Below are 12,456 nucleotides of genomic sequence, written 5' to 3'. Positions count from 1 at the left end.
CATCAACAATCACAATCAGTGAAATGACTTGTTATCCTATCTGTATTTTGGATGGGTGTTATCCACTTGTGTAACGTGTAACCTAAGCTTGGAAAATGTTAGTACATTTAGTAGATGTCATTGTAATTAATTTTGCTGGTAAAATTATTTGTTGAAGCTGGCTGCAGCCACGTCTAGTTAGTGACTTCTTTATTGGATTTGGGAACTGTATAATTCCAGTTTCAAGATCTTCTCTTAATGGTACAGGTTATTAAAATTTGTTTTTAATGAATTTAGTCTGTTCAAGGTTTTTTAAAGATTGTGCACGTTGTCATTCTTTTAACAATGTTTTTTAAATTGTAATTATAATTGTTAAGCAGTAAAGTGTATTCCATGAAACAGCAAATTACAACAGATGTGGGTCCACCTTCCATGTGTTTTCCTTAAAGTTAACCCAACCCTAGTGGTGAGCTATCAATTGGTAGTAGTGTGGTTATATTCTGTGTGGTGGTGGTGGTGGTGGTGGTGGTGGTGGTGGTGGTGGTGAGGGGGAGGGGTTAGTTATCTACTCTTTGACATCACTTGTCCTTTCTTGTGATTATTATGGTAATATCTTTTTAAGGTATAGTGCTCATACACTGTCATTGTTTTAAAGGGGCTTTTATTTATCACGGGTTCTTGGCGGTGTCTCAGAATTTTGCTTCTGAAAAAGGAGTTCTTGCAGCATGAACTGCGAATATGTCAACTTCCAACCGAAGGTAGTGTCCCAGAATTGGCGACCAGGTTGCGTGTGGCGTTGGACAGGCCACTTAGTCTTTTGTTGGATATCATCATGGAGATAGGTGCCTTTCTTCCAAACATTTCCGCTGCGTTAGATGGCGTGCAGCCACATCTCTTCTTTCTGGAGGATAGCGAACCCACAACTAAACCAGTCGGTGGGATTCAAACATTCTGGCACATTTAGGGAACCATTTGTTGGACTTGAGCTGTGTCAAGCTTAACGATCAAGAGAGACTGAAAATCCTTGCTTTATCCCTGTTAGTTAAGCAGTTAAGTGATTGGGCAAGGGATTAGGACGGCATATGTGAGTTCAGAAAGTGAGGATGTAGGCTCAGGCAGGAAGTTTTAAGCTGTAATCAACTCGACGATAAGCACTCTGAGGTCCAAAGTCTAGGTAGTTAGCAATCTGATCACTCTGCTAAGTTACCCAATCCGATTATGTGCTTCCTGACCAGCATTTCAGAATCAGCTGTTGGTAGTTTAAATCAAGTGAAACGAATCTTGTGGCTGCTTGCGTGGTTTGTGTTTCCTGCTGTTGCCTTACGCATTCTTGCTTTATTCTTTAGCTAAAGGGATATATGGTACTTGGGTCTCAGAAATCTTGAGACATCAGGGCTGTATAGGGCGGCTTAGGACTCTTATAATAGGCAGAAGGTTGTCAATGTGTATGCACAATACACTTGAATAGAAGTATTACTGACAGGTACAGGAATCCTCGGTGACATTGAGCCAATATTTGGAGTGATTGCGCACAGCTGTGTTAGACCTTGGTACGACTTACCGAATCTGATAGCATTTCTGTAATTTTAGAGGACATGCCCCCCAAGGGTCGATCACGTTTGGTGTTGCTCGTCATCCCAACAACTTTGATGAATTGTTGGAACTAGATTCTATTGAGGCCCTATCTTTTGCTGATAAGCAGCATAGGGTAGATGTAAGTTCGGCACTGATGCTTTCAGTATTCAGAAGTGACAAACACCCTCTCAAATTTAATTCACGATCGCACACGACTGTCTTGTAGAAGTGCCCGGTTGTGAGGGCCCAGAGGGCTAACAGCTGGTGACAGGGAGGGGGGAGGACGATTAGTAGATGTATAGATGTATGAGAAGGTCAACCCCTTGGTGTGCATGTATTCATCTAGGACAAGGTCGTCCCTCCCTCATGTTTGCACCTGTGTCATATAGAAGCCTTTGTGTGGATTATTGGACTCTGGTAGTTCTGTCTTGTTACCTGACTGTAAGTAGTATCTGGAGGTGGCCAATTTGTGAAAATTATCTCTCATGTTTCCAGAATGAGATTTTCACTCTGCAGCGGAGTGTGCGCTGATATGAAACTTCCTGGCAGATTAAAACTGTGTGCCCGACCGAGACTCGAACTCGGGTCCCGAGTTCGAGTCTCGGTCGGGCACACAGTTTTAATGTGCCAGGAAGTTTCATATCAGCGCACACTCCGCTGCAGAGTGAAAATCTCATTCTGGAAACATCCCCCAGGCTGTGGCTAAGCCATGTCTCCACTATATCCTTTCTTTCAGGAGTGCTAGTTCTGCAAGGTTCGCAGGAGAGCTTCTGTAAAGTTTGGAAGATAGGAGACGAGATACTGGCAGAAGTAAAGCTGTGAGTGCCGGGCGTGAGTCGTGCTTCGGTAGCTCAGATGGTAGAGCACTTGCCCGCGGAAGGCAAAGGTCCCGTGTTCGAGTCTCGGTCGGGCACACAGTTTTAATCTGCCAGGAAGTATCTCTCATGTGCCCTGCTCTGAGATGTGTGGCCAGTGGACAAGAGTTGCCTCTGGTTGCGGAAGTGTGTGATAGCTTGTTCATTTGCAATTTCTCCTGGCTGGTTACTCTCCTGGTGGTAAAGAACCTATCAGTTAATTTGCTGTTTGGCTGCAGTTTTATTCAGAGAACCAGGTTGCTCCTCGATTTTGCTAGTCATGGCTTCTTTAATTTTCGCCAGATACAGAAACAGCCCTCTGCTCTTGTTGCCATTCGAGTTTGAATAATTTTGTAAGTTGAGAGATCGGAGAATTTGATGTGGCTCATCTTCAATTGGAGCAGGCCACACATTTGTTGAGTCTGTCAGGGGAGTTTCCTGATGTTTCGTCTAATAAGCAAGTAGTGACTAATGTGAGCCAGTATGATATACATCTGATGATACTCCTGTTCGGCAATCTCCTTGTCGACTTTCGCCCCCCCCCCCCCTAAAATGAAAACTTGAGGCATAAGCTGGCCAGGATGTTGCAGGATAGCGTGATCAGGCCTTCTGCTTCTCCTTACGCCTCACCCGTTCTTCTTGCCCCAAGGCTCAGGGTCAGGACTATATGCCGGACATGGATCATCGGCTGCTCAATAAAAAGTCTCTTTTATAGTCAGTCCCCTTGCCCAATCTTCACAACTGTTTTATATGGTTCTTTGGGGGTAAGTGGTTCACTGAGCTTGACCTGAATCAATCCTATTATCAAATCCCTCTTACCAAAAAATCTAAGCACGTCATGGCCTTTTGCACTGACTGGAATATCTAACAGTTGAATAGGGTACTGTTTGGGTTGGCCATAGGAGCTGTTGTTTTCTGTCGTTTGTTGGACCATATCTTCAGGGATTTAAAGTTTTCCTGTGTATTTAACTATCTGGATGATGTGATCATTCATAGTGGTTCATTTGAGGAACACCTTTCCCATCTTAGACAGGTATTGTCGGTGCCAGGCGTCAGGTTTCATTTTTGGGTCATCTGGTCTCTGAGGATGGCATTAGTATCGATAAAGAGCGAACGAAAGAGTTGAAAAAGTTCTCCCAACGTAGAACTAGGAAAGAGGCAGCTAGGTTTATTGGAATGGCCAACTTTTCTGCAGATTCGTTTCCAGTTTTGCTCAACTTGCTGCCCCTCTTAATAATCTGTCCAGGAAGTGAGAACATTTTGATTGGGCCCGCATCTCGTGGTCGTGCGGTAGCGTTCTCGCTTCCCACGCCCGGGTTCCCGGGTTCGATTCCCGGCGGGGTCAGGGATTTTCTCTGCCTCGTGATGGCTGGGTGTTGTGTGTTGTCCTTAGGTTAGTTAGGTTTAAGTAGTTCTAAGTTCTAGGGGACTGATGACCATAGATGTTAAGTCCCATAGTGCTCAGAGCCATTTGAACCATTTGAACCATTTTGATTGGGGTGAAAGCCAATGGTGTGTCTTTCAAGCTATTAAAACCGCCATCATGAACCACACACTGTTGGCTGTGCCTGACATCGGCAAGAGATTTGTTGCGCAAACGATGTGTCCAATGCAGGGATTGCTGCAGTTCTCCTCCAGCAGGTTCAAGGTCAAAGACGCTCTTTAGATTTTGCGTCAAGAAGACTGCTCAGCGCCAAGGTTGATCATTCTGTGTATGAGTGTGAGGCGCTAGCCATTCTGTTAGCCCTAGACAAATTCCAGTTCTATCTGGAACGTAGGGAGTTCGATTTGGGGACCGATAATCAAACGTTAAGTTGGGTCCTGGCCAGGCCCAGAAAAACCATTAGAATCGCGATGTGGGCGGTCCGGATTTCGGCGTTTCATTTTAAGGTACGCCACGTTAAATGCTCTGAAAATCAGTTAGCTGAGGCATTCAGCCGCATGTTTGAGCAGGAAGATACCACTGACGGAGATAGAGCCCATGGCTCTGTTGATCTTGCTTGCACTGTTCTGAACAAAGTGCTCCAATTATCTGCTGACCTCAAAATTAAGCAGGTCCAGGATATGTTGATGAGAATGATTAGGAGCGATTGTTGTCTGAAAAGCAGATGCTGAGGTTTTCTTTGAGAAATGGTATATTGTGTAAACAAGTGGGTGAACCCATGCAATTCAGGACTTTCTTGCCTCTTGAATTAGTCCCCTCCACCTTTCGTTACTTCTGCAGTTCGTTGGTGGCTGGTCTGTACAACAACTTAGCAAAGATACACTATGTGATCAATAGTATACGGACATCCCCAAAAACATACCTTTTTCATATTAGGTACATTGCGCTGCCACCTGCTGCCAGGTACTCCATAGCAGCGACCTCAGTAGTCATTAGATATCATAAGAGAGCAGAGTGGGGCGCTACACGGAACTCACGGATTTCAAACCTGGTCAGGTGATCGTGTGTCACTTGTGTCCCATGTCTGTACGCGAGATTTCCACAATCCTAAACATCCCAAGGTCCACTGTTTCCGATGTGATAGTGAAGTGGGAACGTGAAGGGACATCTACAGCACAAAAGCATACGGGCTGTCCTCGTCTTTTGACTGACAGAGATCGCCGATAGTTGAAGAGGGTCGTAATGTGTAATAGGCAGAGATCTATCCAGACCATCACACAAGAATTCCAAGCAAGTTCAACCCCAACTTTATTGGTTCGTGTTCTATTGTTAAGATTCTGGGGCTGGTTAATTTTTTGGTCAAGGATTTAACCATGAGCAAGACCCACATAGTACACCATAGTCAAGCTAAGCCAGTTTGATGACCTCCCGCCTTGGGAGGGTCCTTCTTCCATATGTTTTCCTTAAATTTATCCCAACCCTAATTGTAAGACATCAAGTGTCAGTGACTAACGAAGAAAGAAACCAAAGAAGAGCTAGTAGACAGCATTTCCTGATGTAGGCGAGAAATCACTGTAAGGAAAAACCAACCAGTTGTTAATGAACTGTTTTTCGATCTTAAAAACAAATCAGATTGTAAATGTATTTATGGACCACTGATGCTTTACTTCAATAAAGCGAAATGCATCTGGTGAGAAAAACACGCATTTTCTTATATTTGAAAGGACTGAACGAAAACCCTCTCAGGAAGCATAATCTTTCTTTTCACTCTGGAAACGACAGCTACGAGTAAGGCCACGCAAAGCAGCAACCCGTTCTTTAAACGATTGGTCCGGCTCCTTGTAAGCGCCACTGAAACATGAGAGGTTCTCTATGAAAATATTCATCTAAACCGTCCTTTATATCTTGCCACAAGTGTCTTTATCTTGGAAAGACTTTAGGACCAGTCCCTACACGTAAGCACCAGCACAAGACAAGAGAAATACACGTCTAGTTACATCACTTGAATTTCTGTGTGCAGTAAAATGTTGTTCAAATCTGCCCACGTAACTGGTGCGCTATTCATCTGCTGGATCGAATGGGTGGAATGCCGTTGGCTTGTGCCGAACGTTTACGTTTAGCTCAGGTCGCCACGTATATGACACGTCAGTCCATGTGCTGCCTAAGCATATTGATGCTTTGAGTCAGTCACACAGTGTGAAGAGAGAAAATCTGAACCATTCGATTCTGTTGAGACACTTAAACCATGCTGTACTTGGTCAGTGCTGAGCTACCACTGGTTACGTCTGCCCTACTGCTAAACACATATAATCGGAGTCTAATGTAAAAACTTCTCTAACTGTTATATGAACTTTAACTGTTTACAGCTCTCATTCTGCATTACAAAAGCGAAACGTATAATTACTTCAGCCTGTTCCTAAATCCTCTTGGCACTCACTGTTTCCCACGTCTAAGCCAGGCACATTTCCGGCACTGGCTTGCGTAACGACCTTTTCGACGGCAAACTCGCCAAATTACATCGTACGACTCGGTGAAGGGGCTGAATGTCCTTGCAAATTACGTTGCATACAAGCTATTGGCGTCAGAGTCTCGGTCCTCAAGCCACTGATAAACACTACAACTGAGTCTACACTCGACAGATGGATCAAGGATACAAGGCTGTATGTTTACAAGGCTATAGAACGTACAGATTCAATGAGTGGAAAAGCTCCTGCAGCTACTCACATCTGCTGTTGTCCCTGTTGAATCTTTAGCGCCCGGTCTTCTATCCATCTACTTCCTTTCCCTCTTCAGAAGTGTGTTGTTATGGTGCTTTGGCACTGGCTGCAGCCTTTTGGTTGCCCACCATCATGATCTTTAGCAGTCTTCCTGACAACAGTTGTAATAAGAAAAATACACTCATGGACAAAAAAATCGCAACACCAAGGAGGAGTTGTGAGACATTGAAACACGTATGTAACGCAGCAGCGATGGCGAGGCATTGTAGCATCTGTGACCAGAGAGTATACGCTTGACCGCGCGAGTGTTGCGAGCGGTTCTCAGTCAGTAGTAGTCTTTGCGAGTTAGTTGTCGCTATGCAGAGTAGCAGTCAGTCAGTCGTTGCGAGTCTGTAGCTCTGTCTAGTTGAGAGCAGTACTCAGTCTGTAGTCGTCATGCAGAGCGGTCGGTCAGTAGTAGCAGCCCAGTGCGGTTGTGTGATGTAGGCGGTCGGCAACAATGGTCAAGATGAGGAATAAGGTATACTGTTAATTAATATAATCATTAGATAATGAAAAATTTTATTTATTGTAATTATTCTCCAACAAGTCTCTCAATAATAATTTTTTATTTCAAAAGCATTTTCTCAAAAGTTTAATTTTTTTGAACTAAAGATCTCGTTGCACTTCCCATTTCATTCCACTTCTTTTTGAAGAAAAATTTCACTAGAATTACAAAAAAAAGGAGAATATTATTATTTGCAATGTAGTTCCTCCAAGTGGTGCGCAACAACAAGAGCAGATATGTGACATCCATTTATTCTGAGGTAAGACTTTAATTCTGATTGTTTTTACACAGGGCCAAAGACCGATATTTCGGTTTAATTGAATTTTCTTGTCACTGAATGGACTTTAATTTTTTGAAGGATTTATAATTGAGTCAGATTGCGAATTTCACATTTGTTGCCATTGTCAGTACATTTGATTGTGGGCAGGTTACGCATAGAGCCATGTCCATCAGCATTTCTAATTAGTATCGTTATTTTCTTTTAAAATTTTTGTGGGGAGGTTACACTTGGCCCCCATTTCTATTAAGTATTGCTATATTTTCTTATAATAAAAAATTTTTGTGGGGAGGTTACACTTGGCGACACCCAGTCCAGGATCGTATTTCGTTGAGAGTCTTTTGAGCGACAGTCAGATATCTGCTCTTATTTGCTTAGATAATTAGGATTTGGCGCAACGCTTTTAATAATATTGTGACTTTCTTTCTACAGGTCAACGGCAATTTACTGCTTTGTTGTATTTGTGTGTTGCTTTTGCATTGTGCTTATTTGTTTTGTGAAAAATTTTGACTATTGTAAAAATGCCGCGAAAGACTGTGAATAGTGTATCGCGAAGTATTGTGAATGAAATTACCGACTTAAACAACGTGACCGATAGTAATTGTGATACGCAACGTAATGATGACAATCCTGCGTTCACTAACAATCAGTGCATTCCAACCACTAATGATGACTTTCACCTTAATGATGAACAAACGAACTCAATTGTCTCGTCTGTTAACTTGACGACAATTGATGACGCAGAATGCTCTATGGTAATGAGCGCTGTAGAGCTTAACACACCCGATTTGGAAAATTCAAGTAATGTACAGTCAAATCTGTCTAATGAAAATGAACAGATCACACAAAGTAGGACAGATGTATTTAATTCCGAAACAATGACTGATAATATACATTTGACTGACAAACCTTTTTGTAAATTTCAAAATGACCAAATGGTTACAGAAAGTGAAACAATTCCAGATCCACTATTGAACAGTACAGATAATAGAAATGGTAAATTTGGCTCGGATCCAATTATGGCAATACTGCTACAACTTAGGGAAGAGAGTAAACAACAGAATGAAAATTTCAAACAACTTAGGGAACAGTACAAACAGCGGAGGGAAATGATGAATAATTTTTTCAAACAACTTAATGGAGGTTTTGACAACCATTGCAGGCAGGTAGATGAGGGTGTCGACAGCCATTACAAACAACTTAGCGAAACAATTGATAAAAGTGTCGATTTCACAAACGAAAAACAAGACGACCTTAAAGAATGGAACAAACAAGTTAGTGAGCAGATTACAGCTGTTACCGTGCAATGTCAGGACAGTAAAGGACAATTACGTGTGGATACTAAGACTTGTGCTAATAACAGTAATGAAAAAGTTGGCACTGTTGCACAAGAATTAAATAGTACACATGTAAGCACAACAGAATTACATAAAGACGAAGTTAATGCAGTCACTGAACAATGTTCAGCAAACGCAACACAGATACACGAAATTAATGCAGTCACCGAACAATGCCCTAAAAACGAAGTACAGATTCGCGACGAAGTTAATTTAGAGTCAGTGGAAGTTTCATACACTCCGAATACGGAAGTTGACGAGAAAAGTGAACGACACAATAACCAGATTGACGAAAGTATTAAAGTAACAGAATTAACAATTATTTCAGTCACCAATACGTCACAGAATCCGCCACGTTGCGAGCATTTGTCAGACTTACGCAGCGTGTATAATGTGAACAATTTACAGCAACTACGCGACTTAAAATCCGAAAAGCCACGCGACTTAAAATCTGAAAAGCTACGCAACTTGAAATCCGAAATCACACAGACAAACAGACTTTCACACAAACCTGAACGTATTATCAAACTAAGTGACGAGAACGTAGATTTCGAGCAATTTGCATTTGTAAGAAAATCTAAGGAATTTAATAATGACAGCGTACAGGCACACGCTTTGCACTGTATACGACAATTTATCTTTGTACATTCACCGCTATTACCTGTAATGCAAAAGCTAGCTTTGAACCAGATGCGACAATTTATTTTTGTATTTACAACAGCATTGCCTATAATGATGAAACTAGAATTAGCAAGAATACAGCAATTTGCTTTTGGAATTTTACCGCTATTGCGTACAACGCAAAAGCTAAAATTTATTTGCAGTGCGTAAATGACCTCAGGGGATTCATTACGCTTTAATGAATATGTGCCGTAGCGAGCATAGGGCCCCGAGCTGTAGTAGTGCTGTTTCATCTTTAGTTTTCTGCACTGCTGCCTTCTCTTCTACTATCCTTTATATCTATCCAAACTGCTCTTTAACTATTGCTCTACCTAGTATTAAGAAACGTATGTAATGAAAACCGGATACGACAAATCTTTTACCGAATGTGACAATTTTCAGTAGGCACTCCAGTACCGCCGTAATTTTAATCACAGATAAAATCGTAATCATCAGTATGTGTAAAAGTAAAATTAACAGCAAACGCATTTTTTTAGTAACAATAGATGTTTTTCACCACAATAGCATGAAAGTCAACCGCTTAGCATACGTAACCAACAATGCAGTCTACAAGGTCAACCAAACTTTAATGTTTCGCCGCGTGCACGTATAGTCCCAGCCCCAACAAATAGTAACGCATGGCAGCAAAGAAATAACTACGTACAGACAACACACTATTTCAACTCGCATCGCTATGCGCCGTATAGAAATTACTATCATGACAGACGTAAAAATGATGAGCACAATTTTCAGCGTACATTTAATAACAGTCGATCTTTTCAGCAGCAAGAACATTAGCAACAACACATTATCATGAATGATCCAGACAATAGGTGTCATCCATAGCGTAACACGTCAGTATGAAATAACAGAACAGTTCATACAGTGGATATGCCACAACATTCTCCCGTAAATAATAACACGTACGATAGAATTTAACCAGATACAGCACAGATTGCATACTACAGTAACGCAAACATTACTTTTGACAAGCAGAATTTTGCTCACGAGAATGTTATTTGAAGCATGCTTTGTTGAATGCTCCACTATTATCGCACCCAGATCTTACTAGAAATTTTTCCATTGCCACTGACAGCTCTAACACCGCTTTAGGTGTACATATTTTTCAGGAAATTGAAGAAGATGGTTCTACAGTAATTAAAAACATCGCATTTGCAAGTCGCATTTTGTCACCTGCTGAACGAAATTATTCCGTTACAGAACTGGAAACATTATGTGTTGTATGGGCTTTTACGAGATTTCGGCACTTTCTTTATGGCAGACATACCACCGTTTACACAGACCATAGAGCTATACAATTTTTTGCTTTCAGCTAAATTTACTCACGACAGATTAAGTAGATGGAAACTATATTTACAAGAATTTAATTTTACGATTGTTCATATTCCCGGCACACAAAATGTTATAGCAGACGCACTATCGCGTTCTCTCGGCAACAATCAGCAAGACATCGCAACCAACTTCTGCAAAGCAAATTTCAGCGTCATGTACATTCAACAAGTTGCATTTGAAAATTTCATTTCGTCGTCATTACGAGACATAGTATTCTTTTTTTTTCACATGCTTTGGTCAGCTGCGCGAGCTAATGCTTCTGTCCGTCAGCTGTGTTGTCTTCTGCTGTCACTACCAATTTACGACACTCACAAAACACAAACAAATGTTTTTCAGCAAATGATTAATTTTGACACGTGCAAACTATTACGGATAGTAACAAAGTAGAATCGGAACACAAAAGAACATGTCCGACCTCACTACCATGTTTTTGCTACATCTTTGTCGCTGTTGAACTCACTTCAAAATTTGTTACTTTCACTCCGTTACGCAAAGCTACTGCTAAAACTGTTTCGAAAGCATTTGTAAAACATTTTCTATTTCATGTAGGGCATGTAATGAAAGTAATTTCTGATAATGGATCTCAATTTCGTAGTAGTGTATGGACACGCATGTTACGAGCTAGAAACATTTCTCCGATCTATATATCCAAGTACCACGCTTCTTCGAACCCTTGTGAAAGATTAATGAAGGAAATTGGTAAGCTGTGCAGAATATACTGCCACAAAAGACATATTGATTGGGATACACACATACTCTCATTCCAAGATGTAATTAATTCCATTCCAAATGAATCCACTATGCTATCTCCGACTGTTATACTGAAAAACGTTGAACCACCGAACAAAATTAAAGAATTAATAGAATTCCCCAAAAATCGTCGCCTACGACACCACGAAATAATTGACATTGCGCTGAACAACATCAAACGTGCCGCAGAGCGCCGGAGAAGACAGCAAAAACAGGTTTGTACACGCCGCGACTTTCACGTTGGACAGAAGATATTAGTACGTACACACTATTTATCCAGCAAATTAAAAGGTAAGTGCAGTAAATTTGAACTTCTATACGCAGGTCCGTATCGGATTCGCAGCATCCCTCACCCCAATGTTGTACACGTCGAAACTTTGAGAACCAGAAAATCGAAAGGCAATCACCATATCTCAAACATTAAACCGTTTATTGAGTGAAACCACTGTATGATTCAACACACTATGATGCCATTTACTAATGCAATTAATTCACCTGACTAATTATTGATGATTATCGTATTTTTTTTCTTGGCAAGTGCCCGGCAAGGTAAGGTTAGCAGGTCGCTCTTCTTGTCGTTACACATCAGACCGTGCATATTTTTCCAGATGAATTTACACATTTACGACTATTTCTGCAATTATATTTATGTGACTACTTATTGATGATTATCGTATTTTTTCTTGGCAAGTGCCCGGCAAGGTAAGGTTAGCAGGTCGCTTTTCTTGTCGTTACACATCAGACCGTGCACATTTTCCATTTTTTTGTGTATATGATTGTACTCCAGTTTTGTTTGTATGCACTATGAAATAGTTAAGATATAACACACACCAGTCGACTTTGACATTTTTTTTTTGCCTTATGACATCTCAACATCGTGACTGTTTCACATTTTTTTGCTACTGCATTGTATTATTCTGTGTACATTTTTTCGCATCCGAACACTGTCAATGTCTTGGACATATTACGTTTTCTGTCATGTTATGCTGTATGGTTAATTGTGTCACCATAAACCAGTCATTA

At 41.2% G+C, this 12,456-nt stretch overlaps 1 long non-coding RNA gene across 1 annotated transcript in view; it reads right to left on the bottom strand.

Annotated features, from left to right (window-relative positions):
- Positions 1-12,456, bottom strand: part of LOC126475383 (uncharacterized) — a 111,620-nt gene that overhangs the window by 5,551 nt on the left and 93,613 nt on the right. The window contains exon 3 of the long non-coding RNA XR_007586713.1: positions 6,517-6,660. This is a non-coding gene — a long non-coding RNA (uncharacterized LOC126475383). The remainder of the gene's footprint in view (positions 1-6,516; positions 6,661-12,456) is intronic.

This window comes from Schistocerca serialis, chromosome 4, assembly GCF_023864345.2.
Source record: "Schistocerca serialis cubense isolate TAMUIC-IGC-003099 chromosome 4, iqSchSeri2.2, whole genome shotgun sequence".
NCBI classification, from domain to species: Eukaryota; Metazoa; Arthropoda; class Insecta; order Orthoptera; family Acrididae; genus Schistocerca; species Schistocerca serialis.
Note: the sequence above shows the minus strand (reverse complement) of the source record. Positions and strands in the feature narration are given on the sequence as shown.